A 27,915-nucleotide genomic window follows, 5' to 3' on the forward strand; every position below is an offset into this window, starting at 1 on the left:
CTATGTATTGTGGCTGAGAATCGTGTTCCTGTGTTAGGGTCTGTAAAAGTGTGTGTTTGGGTGTTTCATTGGTTGTGAGAGCAGCGCACATCATGGATGGGGTGACAGTGCTTCACCAGCTGGCTCATGTAAACAGTTGTGGTTTGCTCAGCCTCACTGCTGCCTGGGGGCTTTGGGAGGAAAGAGGGGTCTCAGTGCACAATTCAGCAGCAAAGAGTACATTATGGGAGTTGTATTGTCCATGCAAAGCCATATAAAATGAGAATCTGTGAAAGCAGAAGAGAAGGTGATGCTAAGCAAATGGAAATTTGGAGGGCATGAGTTAGTGGGCATGATGGGGATAGGACAGAGGTTGGGCATGATGATCTGAGAAGTCTTTTTGATTCTTTATGATTCTATGATTTTTTTTTTTTTATGACATAAGTCTTGGCCTTCAGCAAAGTGGCTGAATGGAGAGGGAAAGGGAAAAAGGTGCTGGTGGGCAGAAGGATCTGAAAAGCTGTTCTGAGTGTGGAAGTGTCCTGTAAAGTAAGCTGTCCAAGGAAACCATTGGTCTTCTGTGTGACTGCTCCAGCATAAGTGAATGGAAAAGCTGGCTGCGTCTGATGGCACCATGGGAGCTTTGGGAGAGGTGTTTACAGCACGCTGCAGGGCAGCTGCTCTGCAAAAGAGCTCAACACTTGCTGAATACTGCAGTGGAATTAGTGCTGCTTTGCAGGGAGATATTTTGACAGAAAAGCTCTTGTTACAAGAAGAAACAGTAGTTTTTCTTCTACAGAGGGACCTAAAAAGAGAGAAAACAAATGCTATTTGCCTAATGAAGTGTCAGCATTGTTGTGCTCCCAGCGACTCAAACTGGGCATGTTCCATGGCGTTTGTCTTCAGTGGCTTTCAGTTCTTTACATGGGCTCCTTTTGCTGCATAGCTACATGGTATTTTCACTGCAGCCTTTCCCTCCTGTGATGTACTCTGTGTGAGTTTTGCCAGAGATCTGTTTAAAGTCATACCAACAGTCCTTGAAAATACAGATTTCTGGGGGGAGGGGGAAAAGAATAATGGGGTTAAATGGACTGGAGTTGGTTGGTTGTTGTTTTTTTTTTGTTGTTTTTTTTTTTTTTTAAAGAGAAAAACGTAAATGCCTGGAAGAAGTCTGCAATCAGGTTTTTGGAGGATACAGAATGTAAAGCCAGCTTCAGAAAATGGGAAAGGTTTAAATGGGATGAGATGGCCTTGTTTCTGCACGGGGCTGTTATCTTTGCCCACATGTAAGCTTGCTTTGGTTTTGTGCCTTGGGGAGGTTCTCCAAACCTCGGATCTTTAACCCTATTTCAGAATGCTGCTCTGTAGCCATCAGCCAAGAAAGCTCCAGAGCAGTGTTTTCTTCCTCATACTCCTGCTGTGTGCTCACTGTCTTGATGCTAGGAAAGGTGGCAAGGAAATACCTTTCAACTGGCTGAGCTAATGGCTTTCTCCTGGGGGGAGCAGATGTGAATGACAAAGGTGATTTGACCTCGGCCATTAAACCATATTCCTTCTCCTGACCCTCAGTGAGCTGTGTGCTCACACGGTGCTCCATCCTGCTGCTCCAGAGCATGCAGAATTAATCAGAGTCCTGGTGTAATTGTTACTGTATTGAACAGTGTTAGGATTACAGGCATGTTTCTAAATGGGTAAGGGCAAAAATCACTTGACGTGAAAAACTGGTTGATTTCAGTTGCCTGTCTGCCTGCTTGGTGCTAGCAAATGTTCTCCTGTTGTTGGAAATGTCTGCACTGAGGGAGCTTTTAGTGAGCAGATTTTGGGAATGTGTGGGTTTTTGTTGTTTTTAATTGATTGTTTGTTTATAATTATTATGATTATTTTGTTGCTGTCAGTCATTGGCATATTTATAGCCATTTAGGGAATTAATTGTAATTAATCAGCTGTTATAAGGCAAGAAATCTTCCAGTAGTGCTATGGTATTAAATTTCACTTTAGAAAACAAAGAGAAAGCCATCAAAATGTCTCTACCATTGTATTTGGAAATGTCACAAAACTCTCCCAGGATTTGCAGTCAGTTGTACAACTTATGCAGGAAGGGGGAGATGAAGCAGTCTGGAAGGAATGGGATATTGGCATTGCTCTTTAGAATATCATATTTGTATTAAGATTTGGAAAACGGAAAATCTGCACTTGCACCCCCAGCTTTAAAAATTGGTATCTCTTAAACTCTTATGCACTGTAAACTGAATCAGTTCTTGGGATAATTCTTAAGTAACAAAAAATATTGTCAGTGTGCTGATAAGCCTTCAGAACAAAGTTAAGACTGTTGTGTGTTACTGATTTTTTTTATTTTTTCCTGTTTGCTTGTTTATGGTGAGCAATCTTATATCCATAGACCCTCCCATTCCATCTTGAATTTATAACACCACTACTAGAAATTAGAGCCTGAAGGTCTAATGATTGCAATGCTACCATAGCTGCTGCTCTGTTTTGTCATCAGACTTCTCTGGATCCCAAAACCAACAGCTTTGCTACCAACATTTCTGCCTTGTCACTGACTTTATGAAATAGTGGTTTGAATGGGGCCACCTGCAAGAAAAATTGACCCTAATGAAGGGCAGAAGCTAGGAGGGGAAATGCTGCTCTTGCTGTAAGCTTCTTTCTTGCAGCACCATCTGTGTAGATAGACATAGGAACATGTCTTTCAGAGAAACAAAAAAGCTTTTGTAGTCAAGTAATGGTGTTGGTCTGAAACTGAAAGCAATGTGTAACTTTGTTGGTGTGAAATGTGAGGTAGTAGAAATTGGTTTTCTTTTATCTTTCTCAGTGATAATGAGATGTAAGGATAGATTAAAGCAGGACTGAAGGTGGTACAGGATTCCATGACCCACAATCTGCAGAAATTGAACAGTTGTCCTTCAGCCGAGTTGTTGTATTTCCCTTTTAGCCTGATGCACCTGGTTTTGTTAGGCCAAAAGTGCCCTTCACACTAGCTGTGCTTAATATAGAAGGACGGGAAGCTCAATTCCTAATACTTCTTAGTCTGTTTTGTTTGTTCATTAAACAGTGATTGATTTATTTATTTTTAATTTTGCATATGAATGTACTGGTGGCAGTAGAGTGTTCTCACCTCCACGTCGAGGGAAGGTCATTAACTTTATCTTTGGATTAAGTCTGGAGAATATGACAGAATCAGAGCCTCTTGGGGGGGGGGGGAAGAGCAGTTGTACTTTTACACAGAGGTTCTTTTCTTGTCCAGGATTAAGAACACCATCGTGACTTCATGATTATAGGCTCTTGTTTGTATCACAGTGAGATATGGAAAATTTAGGGTACTTCCAGCTCCTAGCATAGATGCCAATTTTCTGTGTTGTAATAAACACTGAAAGCAGAAGGCTCTGAAGAGCAAAATTCCATCAATAGCTGTTTCAGCAGGATTTCACAGCAATGGGTCAGGTAACTTGGAATTATGAATTACATCTCAGGGAGTTGGGGAGTTTGTGATTTGGATGTAAAGTGTTGTGGTCTCTCACTGATAAAGCAGTTGTTTTAACATATAGATTTTTATTTATATTCCATGACTTCCAAGGTACAGTTCACTTTTCTTTGGAGTTATTTGAAGACATTGCAAAATAATGCTAAGAAAATATTGCCCAGAGTTTAGTGATGATCAATGATGAATGCAGTTGCCTTCTGCTTAACACTCATCACCTATTTGTATGCTTGGGGTTTTGTTCAGTAGTTAGACACCAGAGTGGTATGCAATTGTTTCTCTTCTCAGTTACTGTTTATTCTCACAGCTTCTTACATTTGCTGCTTACCCTGTTTCTTAAGCTTGTGTGGAAGTACGAATGCTCCATCATTTGCAAGTGCTTTGTTGTGGTGGTGCTTTTTAAGAGCATCGTGATTTCATAGAAGGCAGCAATTCAAGGGCTTTCCTTATGCCTCAGTGTATCAACGTTTCATAAAGCACTTCTGTTGCCAACTTTTGATCACAAGTCAAATTACAGTGTAATCCCCAGCTATTATTAATAGATGCCTGTGTATAAATCTCAGCATTTCAGTGCAGGTTGCTGAAGTTTCCTCCTCCAAGGAAAAATCAGAAGATCTCATCTGAAAAGATGAAATAGAAACAGACTTAAGGACAGTTTCATGATTTGTAATGCTGTGTGTTGTAATTTGGAATAGTTTTGAACATGAGCTCCTGAACAGTTGGGTTTGCCCTCCTTTATTTTTCCATTTTTATTTTTTTTGTGAAAAATAAGCATGACACCTCTTTCCCATTTAAGCAGCACTTCATTTTGTGTTATTTTTGGTCTTTAACATTTTTTCTTTCCAGGTAAGAAAGTAAGCTAATGGTCCATATAGATACTTTCCTGAATGGGAATATCAGGAAAATCGTAAATTTCTTTGTTGTGTGACATGCAAGTATTGATGCTCTGGTTTAACTTAGTTTGTCTGTGTTTAACTTGCCTAAAACCCCCAAACCCAAATGTTTTTCTCTTTTTTTTTTTTTTTTTTAATGTCTAGGGCTAGTATTAGAAAGCTGTACCAGCAGCCAGCCAGTCTCCAGTATCAGCTATGGCAACTCATGTGTGAAGCTGATGCCTTCAAACCATTTCCTATAGATGAGGCATAGCACATGCTGTGGTGAGTTGACAATATACCATTTTATTAAATCATGTTCCTTGGCAGAATAAGTGCCAGAGTGAATGCTGACTATTATAAGTGTGAGGATAAAATTTCAGCTTCTAGTAACTGTTCATGCATTTGAGCTTAATGCTTCCTTGTTGTAAATGCCTTTTTCAAGTATATCAGTGCTGTGTTGTACATGTTGCTATCAGATGTGTTGGCAATATGGCTTTGGTGGAAGAGTGAAGACAAAGATAATAAAACTAAGATGAGAGACCCTTTTTTATTGTTGTTTTATATTTCTTTTATTTGAGGCAAGTGAGAGGAAAGGTGACTTGGTTTCTCTGTCTGTGAGATGACTGAGGAGGCATAAGACGATTTGTGACATATTTTCCTGTCCTGGGATGAAGAAATTTACAGCAAGAAAACAAATTCTGAGAATAGAGATAAAAATCAAATAATGTTTTTTTTTTGTTTTTTTTAAGTACACTGTCTTGAAGCATATGCAAATCTACAGGAGTAATTTTAGGACCAAAATTACTTAAGATGTTTTCATTGATGTTTTCTCTAAGGTTATTCTGGCTTATCTTTGGGATATGCAGAGCTGGTTTTATGTGTCTCGTAATTAGAGAATAGACATTGTGAAATCCTGCAAGTCTTTAGGGTAAACAAATTTCCATTCAAAATATGCTTATACACATTTTTCCCCATCTTAATAACAGCTAGATATTGACTAGCTCCTGTCACCACAGTCAGCATGAACAGGAAGTCAAGAGTTTTGAATAAAAGAATCAGGTACAAGTTGCTCTGTAGATTTCATGAAAGTCTTCTGTGATTTGGCTGTTATTAATGGTTAAGGTCATATTCCATTTCTGAGGCTATTGCGAAAATATTGCGTAAATTCAAGTCATCAAAATGTTCCTACTTTCCAGCAAAATATAGAATTTCTATGATTCTGTAGATTAGGCAAAGATGAACACTTGCAGTACATACAGACTGGTGGGCAATAGCGGTACGTGGCTAATAGCGTAATAAAGTGTCTGATAATGTGCCATTGTCATCCTTGGTAGAACTGCTGGAAAGAAGAAACAAAAAGAAAAGATTAGGTGGTTTTATCTACTTGATTCTGTTCTGGAGTAAAATGTGTGAGAATGTAGTGAAAAGCAATGTATATGAGACCATTGAAAGATGTTGTGTACTGTTGGAATTTAACATGCCTCCAAGGCAGGAAACCATGTATTTGACATGAGTAATATTTCATGAAAGAATCCTAGTCGGGATGTCTTCTCCCCTGACTTGTGGACATTCAGTGTAAGGTGCTCATTTAGAACTTGAAAACTTCCCTGTATTACCACCATGATGCATTTGAATTCTTAGAGATTAAGGTCTATGGAGTCTGATCAAAAGCAGTTCTTGTTAGCAAGGCAGATTTTATCTTGATGTAGTATGTTGATTCTTACGTCTGTGAGACTTAACTCTTCTTATATGATTGGGTTTGGCTGAGCTTTGAATTAAGTGCAAAACCATACCACTGTTTCTTTTCAATTTTAATTTCTGTGTTTAGCAGCACAGAGGTAATTTGCTAGTTGTAGATAATAACAGTTTGTGTAAACTTGTAACAGCAAAATATGACTCATGGCAAGTATGTGTTGTGCAATTTTATTCTAATATAACAAATACAGGATTTTGTTAACATGTCTGCAATTAAATCAGATAAGTTGCATGGAATTTTGATGGTATTGTCTATGTGCTAACATGATTAGCCCATAGGTGTGAGTTCATACTCTCTCACCGTGAACATTCTAAAAATTGGTGAATATGTTGAAAATTCTTTTTGAAGAAGCTGAGTGTAATCTCCACTTCTATAGCATTTAGTGGTATATGCAAAGCTCAGTGCTCATTTTGTCTTCATGGAACACAGTGATACTTCAGCCTACAAGCTGTGTGACTTGATCATTTGTCCCTCAGGTCACCAAGATGCCTTCGAGTGTTGCAGCTATGAATACTGTTGCACAGTATTTAAATCATGCATGTTGTGTTTGGTTGACTTTCTCTATGAGTTCAGTGCTCTCTTCTGAGTAATTTCCTCTAGCTTTGTTCTTCCCATCTGTTCTTTAAGTTTTTTTTCAGTTCAGCTTGGATACTGGGAGAGATTGCTTTTTAGAACGAGTGGTGAGGCATTGGAATAGGCTGCCCAGGTGGTAGCATTACCATCCCTGGAGGCGTTCAAGAGCCATGGAGATGTGGCACTGAGGGATGTGGTCAGTGGGCTTGGTGGGGTGGATTGGGGGTTGGACTTAGTGACCTTAGGGGCCTTTTCCAATCTCAGTGATTTTATGAAGATGGGTGATCAGCACAAACAGCGGTTTTCAGAAACTATGTGATGAGGAGTTTGCTTGATGCTATCTTTTTCCTCAGAGATGCTGTAAGTGGAGATTTACTTGAGAAACTTTCCTTCCAGATGATGTCTTGTTGAGAGTCAGCACTATTGAGTATTTTAAGAGAAAAATCAAAGAATGTGTGGTCTTGCTCTGAGTACGCAGCTCCACAGGAAGGAAAGTCTGAGTCTCTTTAGGAATATTATGTCCTTTATGAGTTGTGATCAGATGTAGATACAGTCCTGTAAAAGTTGCATGAAGTTGGGACAACTTGAAATCTTCAGCTTTTGATATAAAAATATTTATACTTTCTGTTCAGGATCTCTTCAGTTAATATTGTTCATATTCACATGCAAGTTCATTCATTCTTCATCCAAACATTCCTGCTCATGAAAACAAAGATTTTATAGCAGTGGAAGTTGTACGTGAAGTCAGAAACCTTGTTCAAAACTTTGCTTTTAACTTTCAAAGGAAGAGTCTTATCCTACACTGTTCAGAGAACTGCCTGTATGGAAGACAAAACATTAAGTGAGTTTGGTAGTTACAGTAGACTTTTGTCAGAGGAGCTTAGAGCACAATTTCTGGAGAAGCTGGTGTTTTGCTTCCCTGTCTTCCTTAGCAGGAAAAGCTTGTGTCTATAAAAACTGCTGTATGACAACAAATGAGACAAACTTTTTTTGGATAGTGTTGTGCAGGATGTTTTAATTCCCTTCTGAAGGCAGAATTCTTTTTTCTGCTTTTACTTCTCACTCTGGTGCATATCCCTTCTTCCTCCGTCTTTAGTTTGCCATTTGATATTCTTTGCGGCTGGTAAAATTCATATTTTAAGTGATACTGAAATGCAGTTTTCTCAACTCTTGCAGCTATTTAAAAAGCCCTAGGCTCAGTGACACATACATATGAGAAACTGTGAGCTTCCTTTTAATAAAAAGTAGGCTTTTCATCCTTATTCATTTAAAAAATAAAAAATTAAATAAAAAGAAAAAAGAGAAAATTGAATATCTTACAGCTCAAGGCTTCAAATCATTCCAGCAGTTCCATGAAGGCTATTCCTTTGTGGTATCACAAGATTTTGGGAACATGTGACAAATTTTGACTTTTGGGTTTGATGTTATTTAATAAAGATGATGCCTTTATTTATTTTATTTATTTATCATAAGACCGAAGTGCACATTCATCATCTTTCTGAATGCTTGTTGAGACATGGATGTTAAAATGCAGATGTCTGTCTTTAGGAGTTCTCCAGGTCTTTAGTTTCACTCTGTAATACTGATGATCAAATGCTTTTATTTTACCATGTCAGTCTGTGCTTCGTGAAAAGGAGTAAACTTAATGACTCTTATATTTCCCTGTGCCAGGTGAATGTCTCAGGTGAAATGCTGGTATCTCTGCTGTATCTGTTGAGTTGCTGATGGAAACATTACCTCTGCGCCACCTGGAAGGTGAATTCAATGTTTGGCAGGCTCTCCTCCCAACCTTATGAAACATCCAGCAGTATTGCTGCAGAATATGGGAACAGTGTCAAACAAATGTCCTCTGAATCTTGGAATAGTTTTTCAGTGTCATCTGTACATGTTGTGTAAAGATAATTTAAATAGCATGCAGAGGAATAAATGAAAATGCTGAATCAGAGCACAGAGAATGGTGCCAGCAAAGAGGTAGGAAGGAGACCAAAGCATCAGTGAACTCAGCTGTGTGTATGGTCATGGCATACCTGTAATACATGAAGTGGTAGGAAGTATTCTGTAACCACATAAGGAAATGCTTTCCCTATTTCCTCTTCTACACTTCTTAATGTGTTTTCTGATTTCTGTGCCTATTTATGTGCTGTTGTTACAAAAATGATCTCATGTCTCAGTCTGCCAACAGGAGCAAGTGAAAGGTCTGGCAGGTATGGACAGAGGAGGACTCTCCAGAGAGCTGAGTTTTCTGGGATTTTTCCCAACTCCCTGTAGATCCACAGGTTGATCCTCAGGCTCTGCAGTGTCCTTGTGTTGGATGCAGACCTCTGTATGGGTGGCAGGTTGGTGAGAAGAGGACCATTGCAGGGGTGGTACCACCACTTGTGCATTATTACTATGCTCTGAGGTGCTAGTGAAATTTATTAGAACAACTAATCTGCCATGAGTATGAGAAACAATTATTAAATGGATGTGCTTGAGCTTCTGGATAGTGGATAGCTTTGTGTATAGTTGTTTTTTTTTTTTGGTTTTTTTTAAAGAATTGGAGTTGTTCAGCCTGTCTGTAACTTGAAAAACCTAGGTTGCTGCCTTCAGTGGCCATTAACCAAATATTTGGTGATTAAAAGTAAGAACAAGATAGCAACAAAGAATGCTCTAATGATTACCTGAGCTCTCTGATATTCCAGGAATCTGATTGTATCTTGGTTGGTATTTTTTTGGTTTTTTTTAGATAGATATTTGGTCACCTTTTACATATTATCTGTTGCCATCTTCAACACTTTCTAACTCCTTTCTGATTTATGATCTCTTTTCTAGATATTTAATGTGAATAAGAAGTTCTACTTGCAGAGCAAGTGATGACTTCTAGTTGACATTAGGTGAAGCTACTGCTCCTATCCCAGGAATAAAAATATTTGCGTTGTAAGATTGCAGGGTCTTTGAAAGAACTATGAGGCTGTGAAGCACCTCATAGGAGGAGGAGTTCTGGTTCTGGGTGGTTAAGAAGTCATCATTAAAGGCTCTGTTTGTACAGCAGCCTATGGAGTAATTTGCCCTGTATACAATTCTGTGTTTACATGGCTGCTATTCCAGGTTAGTTTGTATAAATCAATGCAGTATATGATACAGAGACTTCCTAATCCACTTCCTTTCTGTGTTTGTTTCTGGAATAAAATGCAGCTTGGGCTCTATTTACCAGGGTTACTTCTTTGGACCTGTGTATGGGATGGAGTGGTCTGAGCAGTACTGTAGATACTTCTTGCTCCGACCCACCAGCACTGCAGTGATAGGGACAGGAGGAAGAGGGATGGGAGGATTTGCTTCCATTGTAAGCTGCTAGCATTGAAGTAAAGAGAGCATGACAGAGATCAGGGAGAAATTAATTTCCATGTGCCTCATAGCATGGACATGAAGGTTTTTTGTTGGTTGCACATCAGAACCAGATGGCGTATTGAGCTATGATGTTATATGAATAAATGCTCTTGCCCCTGTTCTTTTAGAACTAAGCCCTTTTCTGATCACGATTCCTTCTGTTGGAAGGTATCTGCCACTTAACTTTCCTACTCTATGCTACCCTATCCTACCTCAAACACTGCAGACAGTCCACCACAGAAATCAGTGCTTGAAGAATGGCTCACATCTTCAAATAAGAGCTCAAAGATAAAAACAAGTGAAACTTTCAATGTTGTTCCTCCTGAAACATAGAAAAAAATCACAAGAGAGAAAAATCTTTGAGCTGTTCCTGAAAAAATCTGCATGTGGTAATTATGTATCGCAATCCTACTTATGCGTCTGCATTAATTTTGTTAGATTTCAGTCATCCATGTGTTGATGGACATTTTTGTGGCACCGTGAAAGCTTAATTTGCTGCTGTGCTTAAAATTAATTTTATTATCAAGCTGCATAAGGGAATATGGTGGATGTCTTTTGTAAGAGAGGAGTTTGGCGAGAATACCTGTCTGTACAAATTGCAATAATCTATAGATAGTAAAACCCATGTTTTCAAGATGTTGTGTGCTCCTTAATCCAAGAAACTTACAGTGCAATCCTTTTTTTTTATATATATATATACTATGATGTTTTACAGAAGCTGTCATTTGCATTCTATTTAGTTTAATACTCCTGGCAACGTGTGAACAGGCATATTGGGGAAAAAAAATATATTCACCTGAATCTTAGCATGGATGTGCCTGGTGAGCTTGAGAGTTTGTTGGCCTGACAACTGTGATCTGCACACCAGGTAGTCAAACCTGTTAACTGGTAGTGGAACCTTGGTGGGATCATGAAAATGGTATGATGCACAGACAGCCTGGATGTGTCTTTTGTGCTGATGGTACTCCGCACTCTCTAAATCAAACAATTGACAATTGGACTAAATTATCTTAGTGGTCTTTTCCAACCTTCATTCTATGATGTGACCCCAAAATTGCTTTATTTTACAGTGAAAAAAAAGCATGGGGGGGAAGTAATCAACTCACAATCTCATGTCAGAGTTTGACTGTCACCAACAAAGCCCTACTTGAATTGTAAGTGCTGATCATTCAAATCATAGCTTAAGCTCCAACCTCAAACCTGACCATGCTGCAGAGAAACTTTCTGGTACTCAGAAAACTCATTTTTGTCATCTTTAAGCATAAATCAGTTTAAGCATAAGCATAAGTTTACTTAGCAGGTGTTTACATATGAAAAAGAAGAGTTAAGGAAATTACCTGTGTACCAAACAAGGCTCAACTCCTGAAGCATGACAAATGCTTCTTCGTGATGGCTGTCCTTGTAGAGCAACTTAACCTGTGGTTTCATGTGTATTCCCCCTCAGCAGGAGGCTGTTAGGCCTTTTGTGACTCATCCTGCAGGGCTACACAGCACACTTTGGTCTTCTACTGATCGTGTCACATGAGCTCCTTCTGACCAACCACTACCACTACTTGCTGCTCCATATTAATAGTTTTGCAGACCTTTTGCAATTTAAAAATACTTATATTAAAACAGATGCCATTTCAAAAGAACTGCGTTAGTAGTGAAATACAGGGATGTTCTGAGAATATTGTTCTAAATCATTGTTTAGAAGCATTTTTACTGTCAGATCCTTTATCTGTTGCATTGAGCAGCCTTTTTTGCATGCTGATGGTAAGAGTTACTGCCTTAGATCTTGGTGAATCTAAAATGCTGGAAATGGTTACCTTATGCTTTGGTACATGATGGCAGCTATGAATGTTTCTCCCTTTATACCTCCCAAATGTACTTGCTTCAATGAAGAGTGGTGGGGGGAGGAAGAAGCCTGGCCTCTACTGCTTTCCTTTGTTCCTCTCCCGCTTTCTGCAGATGTCAGCAGAACTGCTTTGGCTTCATTCCAGAACTCATTGTAAGGGTGAAGAAGAGGAAGCTTTTTTAATATCAGTCACCAGGATTAGCAATATTGTGCTTCCTTATCTAAAAAGCTTTATTTAATCAGTTAAGTCCTCAGTTCATTGCAAAGAATAATCATAATGATGCTCAAAATACTTTTGCCACTGCCTAATCCAGGAATCAGCACTTGTTCTACTTTGTTCACTGAATGCCATGTCTTTTTCTAGTAATAGAAAACAGCCAATGAAAAACCAACTTACCTTTCATCATTGCAAAATTTCTTTGGCTGTTTTTTTTTTCTTCCATATGGACACTTGCTCCAGACACTTGAAATTTATTTTCTTTCGATCCTTATGTTCTAATGAACAGTTTCATCTTGGAGTTAAGATTTGTCTCAGAAAGAGAGTGCAATGAATGCCTTCTGTTTCCCCACTGAAGTGAATGTATCTGTCTTTTCTGACCTTTGTGCTGTAGCACTGAGCTACATTTTGGAAAGACACTGAATCTCTGCTCCAAAGGATGAGCATATGGGAAGATTACTAACAGACATGGCATAAATGTAGCAAAATGAAGGCAGAATTAATAACCGTAGTTAATGGCACCATTATGTTGGATTTATCTTTCTGATAAAACATTTCACTCATGGCACAAGAAACTTCGTAATGTTGATAATGTCTCAACGCATGGAGAGGTTTTTCATGTTGGTTATAAGTCAACCTCATATTGTTCACAATAACTTCAGTGAATATGTAACTGTTATAATAAATAAACAAAATGCATTTATACTTATGTAAGTAGCACTTGGTGTAACTCCCAGTAGATTTCCTGAATGTGCATTAGTGAAACTTTGGTCTTTATTACCATGTATGAGCATTAAAAAATGGTATCAAGAGAGTTATAAGCCATTATGCTGTATTGAATAGTGATAATACTACAGTAAAATAATGTGCTGTTTCTGTCTAGAATCTTTATTCCTATAGTAAAAAGAGGTATATAGGCTCTAAGCTGTTAGTTTAGGAAGTAATCAGAATGATCAAGATTTTCATTACAGCTCTGCTATTGGTGTTGTATAAGTTGATGTTGAATGTTGCTCCACAGTATGTGATGCAAGCACTTTCTTTCAGTTAAGGTGAGGTCCCAAATGCTTATAAAAAAAAAATAGCTGATATTACCATTAAGTTTCAAATGCTTGCTGTCAGATAATGGTGTATCTTTTTAGGATAATGTTCCTTCTATGGCACTGAGGCCTTTATTTTTTTCATGTTAAACTTCAGCTTTCTACTGATGACATCTCTGTACTGCATTCAGTACAGAATTACTCAAAGAAAAAAAAAAACCAAACAAGCTATGTTGGTGTTTGCTGCAACTTTGTCTTGTGAGATGTGAAGCACAACTAATCAGCAGAATTTAGGCCTCTTTACTCAGGATGCAGAACTGGGCCTTTTATGAGCATGTGTGCTCTTCTGCACTATTCTACACACTGTAGAATTCTGTATCTTAATTCCTTAGTTGCATGTATATTCACCACTACCTCTATGCTTTGGTTTGTCAGGCTTGTTATCCAAATGGAATGTAATGCAATCAGTTGACTTTCTGTACTTCTGATTCTAGGTGTTTTTTGTCGTTTGTTTGTTTGGAAGGAGGTGTTAGGAGCCCTATAACTAAGGCATTTAAATGATTTGTCTTTGTGTGCAATAAATCCGTGTGCAATAAATCCATGTGCATTTGTTTGTTCGCCAAGTGCTGTGTTTAGTAGTGAAATCTCATGTAACACATTGTAGTGAGAACAGGATGAGAGAAAGGGAAGATGCTAGAGAACAAAGACAAGTATTTTGAATGTTTGTTCATTTGACTTGATTTCCGAAAACCACCACTGCTTTCCTAAATTCTGGGAGGGAAGTTGTACAAGTGCAGGGGAGCTTTTATGAAGATGCATTGTTTTAGCCTGAAATATTTATCCTCTTAGAGGATTTGAACAGATTTTATGGTGATTTAACTTTTCTGAGGAGACTCTGTAATGCAAATAGACTGGAGGATGCAATGAGGTGGGTTGGCTGATTTTTCCTTTTATTTTCTATTTGAAGATGAGCCTGGAGCTCTGTCTTTATTTGCATGCATAGCATAAGTGATGGGGCATAAGCTCATAGAACATATTTATGGGAGATTTAGGGACTAGGAACTGAATCAATACTTGCTTTGGCAATTTTGTACATCAAACATAATTAGGTTATTTTGCTTAATTCCTTTATTACAGGTTCTGTACCATCTTCAGCATTATATGCTTTTTAGTCCTAAGTTTTCATCCAAGCAGCGCGCTTAGGAAAGGATTTTATATCATTACCAGATTAAGGGAAGAGTGCACTCTCTAGGTTTCTTGTACAAAATTGCAAGAGAGACTTGCTACAAATGCCATCTTGGTGCACTGCTCTATTTTCCAGGCTGAAGCTGTGACAGGCAGATGTATAGCATGTAGTGATTAGAACAGTTCTGCATGGAGGCTAATTTTTCAATCAGCATTTCAGTGATGGCATATTGCCTCTTCTTAGCTTTAGTGCAGGGAAACAAGCACTGGATTTAGGAAAGTGGGGATTAGCGATAACAAGATGCATATGAAATTATCTCTCAAGAAAGCGACTTAAATTGCTGCCTCGCCATTCATTTCTCTAATATGCTTATGTTAACAGTTTTATAATTAATCTTCATTTAAAATTATAATAATTTCCTTTTTTGCTCAAGCATAACAAAGCACTTAAACCAGCTTTACTAAGCTTCATATCAATCCTGAAAAATCAGTATTATTGCTGCCATTTTATGGCTGGGTGCACAGAACTGAGGGTCAGTACATTGCTCTGGGGTGACAGCAACTGCTTGAGGTGCTCCTGGACACTTCTCCATCATGGACTGATGGACCGTAGGTTTGACAAGGCATTATGTTATGATTTATACTACCCTGTAGTGGGTGAACATGAATGCAGTCCAGGATCCTTTGCTGGCAAAATGGTGAGGATAATTTATGACTTTTTCAGCTCACCTGCAGGACAGGACAAGACATTCTGAATCCTGCCTGGGATCTGGCACTTGGAACCAGCCTCTGACAAGCTGTCCAGCCTGAGTTTGAAGGATTTCAGGTCATTGCAGCTTGAATTCTTTTTAAAAAAGTATTTAACCTTTGTGACTGTTGGAATTTCTGGTGCTTACCATATCTGAGCAATATTTGACCCTAAATGGAGGTGTTCAAGGAATGTTTAGACATTGTGCTGAGGGACATGATTTGGTGAGAACTATTGGTGATAGGTGAATGGTTGGAACTGGATGATCTTGTAGGTCTTTTCCAACCTTGGTGTTTCTGTGATTCTATAATGGAATTTGTGTTCATGCTTCTTAATATCTGACAGTGGAGGTAATGTGTGCTATCTGACTGCAGTGGAAGGAGAAAAACATTGATAGGCTACAAGAAAGAAGGGAACAGACTCTCTAGCAGGATCTCTTGTAATAGGACAAGGGGAAATGTTTTCAGACTAAGGGAGGGAGGTTTTACACTGGACATAATGAAGAAGTTTTTCACAATATAAACAGTGAAGCATTGGCACACGTTGCCCAGAGAGGTAATAGAAGCCCCATCCCTGAAGACATTCAAAGTCAAGCTGGATGGGACTCTGAGCACCTGATGTTGCTGTAAGCGTCCCTGTTCATTGCAGGGGTATTGGACTAGTTGACCTTTAAGGGTCCCTTTCAACTCAATTGATTTTATGGTTCTATGATTCTGTGATTAAAATAGTGCTCTCAGATCATTGTTTTGGGAGTGAACAGAAAGATAAGGAAGAGTTTTCTTAATAAGGATGGGTATAACAATGTTGCTACTCCATCTGTGCTATTAGCAGAGCAGAGATATCCCTAGTCAGTCTCTCTCAGGACCAATATGTGAACCTGAAAGCAAGGGAAGCAAGATAATCACCCAATGGGAATTGGAACTGAAGAAATTCTAAATTAGGGATATTCACCAACATTTTTAGTCCTTAATTTTTCAGTTTTGATTTGAGAAATAGTAGCATCTGCCAACTACGTAAGTTATATACAGTATTCTATTCTGTTTGCTTTCTTGTTGCCAGCAGTGGTGTTTCTGAACCCGCTGTTCCCCCCAGCACTGAAGGGACAGTTCAGCTTAACAAGATATGTATATACATACCTAATTTTAAGCAACTGATCCATCCTTAAAATCTAAACTTTAAGCAATTGAACAGTGCTCTAGTCAGAGTATCCAGGTGCTTAAAATGAAGTACAGCATCATGCATGTTACTGCATGATGCTCAAATACATAAAAATCAAATTGCAGGGCAGGAAAAGATACTTCCACAGACAGAAAACAATTTTCTCTCCATAGGCCGCCCACATGTGCATGTGTATTTGCATCAGTTTACTTCAATTACAGAAATACTGATGTGTTTGTGGCTGAAATGTACAGGCTTGTGGTATCCCTGCTTCCCCGCATCAGAGACAGAGTGACAAAAAGGGCTGAAGTCTGAACTAGATCCTTCATTATTGGATACCAGACAGCGATCATCCCATCTGTGCAGGTTTACCGTTGGGATCTGGGTCATGTAAAACCCTCCTCCCTCTACCCAGAACCCTCTGATGATTTGAGCATCAGAACCACCACCAGAGAGGCTGTAGAGTCTCTTTCTCTGGAGATATTCAGGGTCTATCTAGACACACTCCTGTGTGACCTGCTGCAGGGAACTGCTTTAGCAGAGGGTTGAGTTGGGGGATCTCCAGAGGTGTCTTCCAAGCCCTGTGATTCTGTGAATTTTTTTCATGATAAAGAGAGTACTGCATTTTATTGCTGAGTGAGTGCATTTTCATTTCTGCAACCTTTCCCACTCAGAGCATTCCAAACAGCCATGGCAGCAGTAGTGCTGACAGTTCCTGGTTAATCCATCTGTGTGTAGCAGGTGTTGTCTCATTCATTTCCACATACTTGTTGTCTTATGGACATTTTTCACCTAAGGTGCATCTCGAAGGATGGCGATGGCAGTTTTTAATAGCTGACCCAAATACTGATTGTTGCCTTTATGATCCTCTAAATACATTCCCTGTGCATGTCGCATAGCACAGCGTTCATCATTACCATATTGCCCAGATTACTGCTGTGTGTGGCTGTGACTGTGGTACTATGCACAAACAGCTGTTGTGTACAGGCGCTGTGCTGTTGGCAGGAGGGGACCAGGCTCTTCTGCCCAGAGTGCTTTTCCTGCTGATTGCCACGCTGCTGTTGGAGTATGCCACAGCGGTCAGAAAAGCTTCCATCTGGTACATTCTGCATCTGGAGCTCCCACTGTGCTTTACCATTTTATAGTGGCTTTACCTTTCTTGGCTGTGTTCTGGCAGAGAAGAGCGACTGTCCTATCATCTTCTGTCACAAACTGGATTTTATCTGCAGTGACCTTAGTATTTTCTGCTTGCATTGTGGCCATCTTCAGCTTCAGTCTCTCCCTGAAGTTACCGTGACATGAACTACAGTGTGAATGCAGGCAATGCCTTCACGATTTCCTTTGCTCCTATGTAATGATGCTTTGTCAAATGATTTGATTGCCAAAAATAAATAGATGGAAAAACATTCCGTTTTTAGTGTTTTGTTTGGTTTTTCCTCATCAAAGAACTGGGTTCAGACAATTGACTATCTTTGGTAGTGTCTGTGCAGATTATTAAATATGTTTTAAGCAAAATGTCTGGCATGGGAGGGGAGGGCTGATTTCTTGGGATAGCCTTATTAAGATCTCTGCAATCTAGATAGATTTTATTCCTGCTGAGTGAATCTTCAGTTTTTCCAGGCTGTCATCCTGTGGTGTGGGTTTGTTTGCTTCAGCTGCAGGTCCCTCCTTTCCCCAGCTCTGTACATACATCTTCCTCCATCTGTCATCACAAAGGTGACATATTTCTTCATCCACATATGACAGTGGTGACTCAGTGGTTGATGTATTTCTTGGGCTTACTCAATAATTCTTCTTCTTCCCTGAGATTTGTGGGCATTGTGTAATCAGCTGTTCTTTGATCCTGTGCATCTTCAACTATAGTAAGCTTATAATAACACATAAGAGAAAACTGAGGAGTGTCTTTGTTCTTAGTGCTCATTTTCAATGGAGAATTTTGCAAGGAGCTCTTCTATGATCTCCAAATACAATGATCAGGTTGGTTTTAAATACTTGTGATACCTGTTTCAGCTGTAGGATGTCTAGAGAACACCTCTGTTAGAGGGAGTAAAGGCAGCCTATAGATGACTCGTTGTCTCTTTGCTCTCTTAAATGCTGATTTAAAAACCATTTTACTGTGTGATTATTCTTAATCTGTGTTACTTTACATGCTAGAATAACTTGACTGCATCTGAGTACAGCCAGCAATGTGTAGATCTGTCTAACTAGTTCATGTGGGAGGATGAACAGGTTCTGGGTGGTTCTGTCCAATTACTGTGTCTCTTTTCAATTCATTCCTGGGACCTATTGTTCTATGTGTACTTCAACTGGGGTACTTTCCGCTTCCCTCTCCTGAGCATGCTTTGTGCAGCTGGTTGGTCAGTGCTGGGCCTTTGGTCTTTTTTTTTTTTTTTTTTTTTTAAACTTACAGCAGGCTCTGCAACTACACATTGTGTTTTGTACCAAAAATCCAGCACTCCTGATATCTTTTTTTTTTTTTTTCCCCCCCTCATAGCTATAATTATTTTTAATTCTCAACCTGAAATTATTCTTTTCATATCAGAATTGTCACATGCTTGTCTGTTCTTTTCTTAGGCAGAATGCAATGAAAACTAGTTCAAAACCAGCATTAAGTACCTTTATTGCCTGGGGAAAAGAAATCTGTCTCTAGCACAATTTCTTCAAGTGCCAAGTTTCCTCTTAACAATTTTATGGATAACAGCAAAGGCAAATACAGGCAAAGAAAAAAGCAATCAAGTAAATATTTCGGTGTTGTATATATCTGATAACAGTAGTTGTCTCAGTTTAAGCAGCAGCACATTGTGATTGTCTACCTGTTGCTGGACAAGGATGCTAAGTAAATGCTCTGTTTGCATTCTGTTCTGCCTTCGTGTACCCTGCAAGGGCCTGTCATGGGTAAGAAGTTAGAGTGTATCCATACTAGTTCATGGGTAGACAAGATGACTGCTGCTGTTCCCACATGCTTTCTTACCTCCAACCCTTAGGAGCTGCACTACAGTCTGTATGTAAAAAACCCATATTTAAGCACTGAGTGCTAATGTCTTTGGTCCCATTCATGTCTCTAGGACTAAGGTAAGTTGCGCTGTGCTGTCTTTTAGATCATAGGATGGCTTGTGTTGGAAGGATCCCACAATCTCATTTATTAGATAGCTCCTTGAAAATAATTGCATAAACGTTTTTCTCTCCAGTCTGAAGGAATAAATATTTTCTTTATTTCTATGTTTATTTAACTTCATTTGAAGCAACCTCAGTCTCTGCCATCCATCTAGTCTTAAGCTCTGCTGGTTTCATTTGTTGTCTTCTTCTGCTAGTGGTAAAGAAGAACTTTGCTTTGTGACCTTGCTGTTTCAAGGAGTAACCAAAAGGAATGGGATGAGATGAAGCTTAGGCTTAGGGCACCCCTTGAGCTACACAGAAGAAAACAGCATGCGTGTAAGTGTGTTACGTCTGTAGTTTCTTTAGTCTAGCTGGGGCATTTGGAATGAAAGGATGTGTGGAGTGGAACCTGACTGACCAGCAGGCAGATGTCAGGACAAAATGAGCAGAAAATGCATTTTTTTTTTTTTTTGGTGAATGTTTTCTTTTTCTTTTTTTATTGATACATTTTAGGCACAAAAGCATATATGAAGAAATGAATATCTTAATGCAGCTGTGTATTTGTAAGTCAGCAATGGCAGCTGCTAGACCAGGCTGTCACTCTGCTTTTGTCCCTCCCTTCACTGCGAGAAGACCAGAGGAGGAACATTGGAATTGCATTATATTTCCTGTTTCTGTTTATTTCACATCTGGGAAGAGCTGTGTCTTTGTTCCGGTAATTGGGTTATGTATTCTGAGAGGCCAATTTATTTGTGTGATTAATAGTCTGTTGTGACAAACTCTGTATCTGTAAGAAGTGCATGGAACGTGCTGCGTTTTCATGTTGGAATAACTACCATTTGGTTTGCTCATCTATAAATACAGTCTCATGTAGAATATGCAGATGTCACATTTCAAGCACAAGATACTCATCAGCAGTTGGTAAAAAATAGATATTTCCATGGTAACAGTTGCTAAATTAAACAGTGAATCAGTGCCTCCTCCCCTGTTCCTGTCCAGAAACCTCCCTTGCTTTAGATCACACATACTGGTGCTGAACAAAATAAATCATACCTGTTACAAATGAGTAAATTCACCGTAGTGTATGTAAAGAGCATTTTGAGCAAGCATTAACAGTAATTAATTACTGCTAAAATCAGCTTTTCACATCTGCACTTCTGCAGTCCCTGTTCAATATTCAGGCCCTTTCCATGCCTGCTGTGGAGCTGCAGTAATTATATTTCAGATGGTTTGGAAAAATCTTCTGGTCTGGACTTAATTCTGACTGGTCTTCCTGGACTCTGCTTGAGGGGGAGAGAGGGTGTTGAAAGATATATCTTCATGATGGCCCTTCCCATGACTCTGTTGTGGGCTGGTCTGGGGGCTGCTCATGTGTTACCATAGTCAGCTTGCCCACGTGATAGCCCGTACCTCCAAGCTGCAAGAAGGGAGGAATATTTTTCCTGCAGTTTTTCCTGTGTTGTCTCTGTGTCACCCTGTCCATGTGTCACAGCAGTCATTACGCATAGAAGTTAAATCACTTGTAGGATGTCTCACTTGTCTTTTCACTGTCACCAGAGAAAACCTGCTGCTTTTCTTTGGATCATACATCAATGTAATTGCAAAAAGAATGAGGGCTCCACGAAGCGTAATAGCCTACAGTTTTGTTTATTGTGGCTTCTTCTTCTGTTTGAGGTTCTGATGGTTTGGATGAGACAACTGCTTTGCCAACAGACACTGTAAGATGCATCTAAGGACTTACAGAGCTGAAACAGAATTTGCTTGAGGGTGTTACCTGTGTTTTTGTTATTGATACATTGTATGTGTCTGCTGCACCACACATATAGGCAGGTTATAAAATTCACGGAGGAAAATGAGTAAGGTGATGCCTTTGAGAGGAGGGGGAAAACTTAGAGGTTGGCAGTGGGGAATAGAATTTGTGGGTTCTTGTGTTACAGTCTTTTGGGACAGATGGTGAATCCTTCCTCTTGCCAGGTATTCCTTACTCCTTGAGTAATCCTCTTAGTGTTGAGGAAGTTACAAATAAAACACTTTTCTGGTGGAAGGAGACCAGCTTCCAATCTCTGTGTTCAGATATTCTTTTGCTTGGAGTTGTTAGAGAGGAGACATACCAGAGCTCCTATAGCTTATGGTAGGATGCTGTGAAAGACAAAAGATATTTTGGCACTTGGTGGATTAATGTGTGTTATATTTGCAATAACTTCTTTAGTGTATTTAGGAGTGGAAAAGTGAAAATGACAAAGGACAGAAATCCTTAGACTACTATGGTCAAGCTTTCTGAAAAGTTTCCACCTCAGCAGGGTCCTGGATGGTATAAGAGGAATCACTGGCAATTTTCAAATGGAAGATAGCAAGGAAGGATTATAAGTCAATTTTCCTAACCAGGTTGTGTATCAGGATAATATTCCCTCTTTTTTTTTTTTTTTTTTTTTTTTTTTTTCCCCTGCCATCTGAGAAGTTCTTTCAGGCTTTGCCTGTGTTTTTTTTCTGGTTTTGAGAAGAGTTGCCATCTTACTTTCCCCCTGAATACTCTCAAAGCAGTTTTTGTTTCAGTGTCTACATCATATCACAAACTACCAGGCATCACATCCTCTAGAGGAAAGTAGTCTGTGTAAGGCAGCAAGAGATCTTCATTATTGTGTTAGCTGGAGAGAGAACAGGCATGAGGATTGCCTGCTTCGACCACATGTTGCATTACCAGTAGATTTTGTATTTTGGAGGCTTCCTTAGTAAAGAATCTTCGATAATTTTGCATAAAGGTTTAAAATAAGTGGGAGATTTAGGGTATTCTTCATACAAATAATGAAAATGGGAGATAAACTCCTCAGCAGTACTTTATGGCAACAGTGTTCTTTGTACTGTATGCAGATGGCAGTTGACACTTCTTTTGTATATTTTTGTATTTGTGTTATTTTTTTCTTTTAACTGGGTATCAGTGGTAATTGCTTTCAGCAGGTTAAATAAGAACCTTGGTGTTTGTTTCCATACATGGTTAATAGCATTTTTCTGCTATTCAGCACGAAGGAGTTGCTGCTCTGCAGGTTGCGTTCCTATCTGTATAAATGAACTGCTTTTGTCTCGTTCTGAAAAGAATGAGGCAGTTTCCAACAGCAGCAAATACATTACTTTTGCTCTCATATCTTTTCACTAAAGTGAAAAGTTTTTGAACCAAATGCTTTCAAAGATGAGATTGGTAGGGATAATAAACAGATGGTTTTAATTCCATTTGCTCTATCAGCTAGGCCATTATTAGCTGTCTACAAGCTATGGGTATGTTTTTACTACCTCTACATTAAAAAGGAGAAATGATGACTTTTTTTTTTTAAATCTAAAACGCTTCCTATCTACAATGCCCTTCAAAACTCTTGAGCCTCTCAATATCTGCTTGTTTGTTTGTAATGCCATGTCTTCATACAATATTCCATCAGCATCTTGCCATATTTCCTGTTCATTATAGATTTTCATGTGACCTAATGCATCCTAACCTGGGAACTTAGGATCTGGGATGGGGATGACGCATGTGAACTGCACTTTTTCCTGCAGCATTTGGAGACAGGCAAGAACCCAGAGCTATGTTTGTGCATTGGGCTTTTCCTTGTCAAAATTTGTGAAGATGAAGGTGGAGGAGATGGATATGGAGTATTCAGAAATCTCTACTTCAGGGGCAGTCGGAATGTGGAATCAGATATCCTTTTGAATGCAGGGAGGAATAGCTCAACCAGCATAGAATTCTGTCAAAAGGAAATTGTCTGCAATTTGGTTTCTAAAGCTCTCATGTTCTTGACCACAATGGGACAGTTTGCCGTACTCTTCGCCACCTGATGCTGATGAAGCCAACAGAATGTCAGCAGGTCTTATTTATTCTATTGTTGCTATTTTTTCAGCTCATAAAAAAACAAAACAAAACTAATTTTACTCACTGTTGCTCCTTATGAAGAACACAGAAGGAGAAGCCTTGGCTTTTTTTAACTGCCCAGTGCATCTCTAAACTGCTTGTTTTTCAAGTACATCTCTAACCCTGTGCGTCATCAGTTTCATCCAATTTGTTGTATGTGAAGGAGTCTAATGAAGTTTAGCCTTGGCAGGAAGGAAGTCTGTTGATTTGGATGTTCTGAGTCCAGGGGTTGTGCATTTGTGTCCTCACACAATTCCTTAGAAAACTGAGAGAAAATGACTGCTTTGGAGGGAGCACATGGTCCTTCTATATTCAGAGCCTGGCCATGTTTTCTGGCAGCTGGCTGCTACACTGGATTAAATTCTGATGGTCTGTTTTTCATTGTTAAGCTTGAAGAATCAGGGACACAGATGACAGCTTAATCAGCATCATAATGAAATTAATGGTAATGGACTGGTCTTGGGGTTCTGATTATACTCATCTGGAAATGTTTAGGGTTTAGATGCATGAATTGAGTTTGGGCTAACTTGATGCTGTAGGGTGGGTTGTTTGTTTGTTTGTTTTTGCTAATATATAGTAAGTGATTTTTTTTTTTTTTTTGTGGTGTTTTCCTGCTGAGGTTTTACCTAAATTTAAGTATAGTGTTCCCTGATGTGTTCTGTGGCATTAGGGCTGTCAGGTGGTATTCTCAAGTAACTTAGAACTCAAATTCTCTATCAGCTGGCTGATTAAGCAGTGGGGCACCCCACTGGAAGTAAGTCACTTGGTTCCTACCATTTCCATTCACCCAGAATACTGGAAAATGGGTCTTTAATTGCAGAACAGACATGCTGCTGCTTATCTCCGTGTTGTGTATCAGCAATTGTGTGAAGTTAATGATGCAATGTCATTTTCCATGCAAAAAGAAGGGAAGTTAGGGAGGTAAAAGGCAAGAAGTGTCCTTCAGGGGGAATAAATGAGATTGTGGAAGAATCCTCGAGCTGCGGAAGAATTGGTAGCTGCCTTGATCTGAGTATTGTGGGCCCAGTATTTTCCTTCCTCTACCCTGGAAGAATTAAGCTGCTGCTGCTGGGTGTAGCAGTGGCTGCTGCTAACTGCTTCAGTCATTCTCACTTTTGGAGAAATGCCATTTTAAGGTAACAGTCTGCTGGAGTGGCAGATGTTTCTTTGGCTTTTGTGAAGGAAAAGGTGCCAAAAACATTCAGTCTGAAATCTTGCTTTCATCTCTTTCTTCTTTGCTGCTTCTCCCCTTTCAGTTTTTTCTTCCTAAGGATGTGTTTTTTCAAGGTGGTAACTGACAGCACTGGTGACAGAAATGTGTTTTACTGTCCCTCTGAATGTGCATGCTTGTTGCACGGACCTCATTCGTATTCTTGTCGCTGGTATAACATTCAAATGTTTTGGAATGCCTCAGTGAGAGGCCTGACCTCTTTGCCTGATACTATATTCTGAGTGCTGCTTGTCTCTGCAGAGCTTAGCAATGAGCAGAGGAAATAGCTATACCTGTGGTATGCGTGTTTAATGCCTGCTGCGTGCCCTGTTCATTTCTTGGCTCCAGAGACAGGGAATTGATGAAACTAATTACAGAAGTCATCAGAAAAATATTACAGTATATGGCATATTTCTTCTTGAGAATGTTGAATGTTGTTGCAGGGACAAATTGATTGATAAATGCTTGTCCAGCATGTGTAAAATTGCCAGTAGAGTATTAGTTCACTTTTATTAAGACCATTTTCTTTGTATGAAGCTCATGGTCTGGATGGAGTCAGAGGTTTGAAGAGGTCTATCTGCATTTTGATGAGTGTAGAAAGGGTGTAGGTCAGAACAGTCTGGTTCATCTTGGGTCTGGAAATGGCATTGGAGCATAGTCCTTGGTGTCAACATAGTACTTAAACATTTGGAAACTTGGCCTCTCTGTTCATCATTTGAATAATCAGTAATCCTTCTGCATTTCAGTAGCAGAAATGTTCAGTTCCTACATTTTGCTTAATTGCCCTGTTATAAGAACAACAAAAAGTCTATATGTAAAATGCTTGATAAAGGGTGGTGTCTGAAAGGGTTGGGGTCCTCAGAACTGAGGGCATACTGGGCTGTGTTTGTGTCAATTGAAACCAAAAAAAAAACCGCAAACATTTGGGTTCAGCCAGAGGATTTTTGTTTGGTGGACAGGTCAAAAGGAGTTCAGGTATCTCAGGCCTAAGTTGGTGTAGATCATCTGTGTTACATTGAAGCTCAGTGGTTAAGGACAGGGAAGGACTTGCCAGTACTGCAGAAATGACCAGCAAGTGTTGCACTCCTGGCAGTGGAAAATATTGTCAGTTAACTGAAATCTCAGAACCTTCCTCTGATCACCTGCTGCTTATAATCAAAACATTGATGAAACACTGACTCAGATGCCTTCTTCTAAAAGCACTCAAAGCCAGCAGCTGTTCCTCCTTAAATCAAGATTGTTTAACATCAGTTTAAAAAGGGTAATTTGAGGGATACTACTGGATTACACGCGGATGCTCTGGGGTTTGCTCTGATAATGAAGTAAAATCATAGCCTGCTAATAGATGTGTTGATTGGTAGAAGTATCAAACCTATTCGGTAAGAAACCAAACTGCTGGACATTTCTCAGTAGGATTGTGTAGTGTTGCTATATTGTGGCCATTAAATGTGTGTGTTGAGATACATCCTGTAGTATGCGTATAGCTGGTAGATGTGCTAGATATTGTGGTGTAATGTACGCTTTGGAAAGAAATGCCTTTGATGTAGGGAATGTAAATGGCATATTTCTCATGATCTATGCTCATGGTTTCTGCTGCAGTGCTTGAGATCCTTTATTTTTGAACTGCTGGGTGAGATTTGGACATCAAATCAAAAACTTGCTTATTGGAGAGGTGGTTTCCTAAACAAAGACTTTGAGATGGTGTTTGTTTAGTTTCTAGTATTTTAAAATTTTAGTGATTTTTCCTGAATTTTCATTTTATAAAAAGCAGCGAGTGTGTAAGGCTGCAATTTTATGAAGTATTTGGTGATAAACTGGTGCAAAACTTGTTATGCTGTCATCATTCATACTGATGTTAATAATCTTACTGTGTCTGTTATCTTTTAAACTATCCTGATAGCACTGACTCCTCTATTGCACAACTGTGATAGTCAAGGCAAAAAGGCACACAGTTTGCATCTTGGTTCTCTTACACTTTTCTGTAACTGATCTTAATTACTATGTTGAGAGCTACAACAGCATGGAGTTATTAAGGAACTGTGGTAAGTAGTAGCCTAGATCTTTTTTGGTTTTCTTTTATAATGCTTTGTTGCATTTAAAGTTTGTTAAGCTTTCCATCAGTTCTGCTTGATTGGGGTAAGATGGATTTAGAAGGGGGAAGAAGGGCTGGGGATGCTCTTCTATATTTTTAAGATCTATTTTTTTAAAATTATATTTTATGCAGATATTTAGGTAGCCACCTTGCAGCATTTTAATGAGGTGAATACTAAATGATGTTTATTTAAAAGCTGAAAGGTTCCCACTAATTCACTATTCTTTATCATTTTGACTTGCAATTGCATTTTATTCTGTATATCTTATCAAACCATTCTCAATACCCACATAGATTTTGTCTGTTAGGTATGATAAACCCATCTCAATTTTTGCAGGCAGAATAGCCTTGTTGAGACACTAATGTAGAACAGTCATTTACCACCATCATCCTTGCTCTCTTGGGTACTGAGAATTTTTTGCTTTGTGTGCACTGGTCCAAGCAGCCTTGCCTGGGTTATTGGTCCGTTTCCTCTCTGAACACATTGACTTCAGTACTGAAAGATACTGTTAGATCAAACAAGCTTCAAGCGGCTTGTCCTCCTGCTTTTTCCTCACACTGAAAGTATCATCATTTCTTGAAGTCCTAGCTGTGTTTTTCTTACCATGTGATATGGGATGCTGCATCACACGATGTGTACCTCATACTCATGTCATACCTCATGACTTTAGCTTCTTAGTGCGGTATTGGGTGGTGAACATCTGCTAACTTAGCCTTTTAATGTCTGGTTGCAGCTTGTTTATATCTCAGCTGGCGTTCTGGTAGTGCCCACTGTCACAAGAAATTGAGAGTGTAAATTTATGAGGGTCTGTATTAATTTGGATTTCTTTCACTGTTCTTCTCTTATGGTCTTTAATATGGCTGAATTTGCATGGAAGCTCTCTGTGATGAAGTGCTACTAGTTTACTGTAGGTTTCAATATGCCCATTCACCCAAGAGCTGTCCTTTCGCGTAGAGGTTTTCTGACACATGCAGTGACTTCATCTTTGTTTATTGAGATTAAAGCTGTACCCTGCTCACATTATTCATCCTGGCAGTAGGAGAGAGTATCATGTGCATTCTTGGGAAATAGATTCTCTCCCTGCTTTAAGCATCAGTAGTTTTGGTCCATAATGATTTTGCTATAGTACATAAATATTTAAATATCTCTTGAAAAGGACTCACATGTAACAAAATTCTATAGGTGGTGATTTTGCATTCAGCATTAAGAACAGGTCAACAGAAGGCAGAGGAAAGACCATGGGTATTCCAAAAAAATTCTTTGGCAGTTGGCTGGTTAAATATTTTTGTAGGGATTGATTTAACGTGGATAACTTTCAGATCTGTGATGTTAGATATGAATCTTCCTTGTATGCTTTTGTTTGTTGGCACAACTGATGGACAGCAGAGCTGGGG

The 27,915-nt window shown here is 39.1% G+C and overlaps 1 protein-coding gene across 1 annotated transcript in view; it reads left to right on the forward strand.

Moving 5' to 3' along the window:
* The first annotated feature begins 4,569 nt into the window (after positions 1 to 4,569).
* The window catches only part of MAPK10 (mitogen-activated protein kinase 10), an 89,462-nt gene continuing 66,116 nt past the window's right edge, over positions 4,570 to 27,915 (forward strand). Inside the window, exon 1 of the mRNA XM_042812046.1 lies at positions 4,570 to 4,632. The gene's annotated coding sequence lies outside the window, so the exon portion shown is untranslated. The remainder of the gene's footprint in view (positions 4,633 to 27,915) is intronic.

Source organism: Centrocercus urophasianus, unplaced genomic scaffold (genome assembly GCF_019232065.1).
Source record: "Centrocercus urophasianus isolate 14NV4802_14NV808 unplaced genomic scaffold, USGS_Curo_1.0 seq_13, whole genome shotgun sequence".
Lineage (NCBI taxonomy): Eukaryota > Metazoa > Chordata > Aves > Galliformes > Phasianidae > Centrocercus > Centrocercus urophasianus.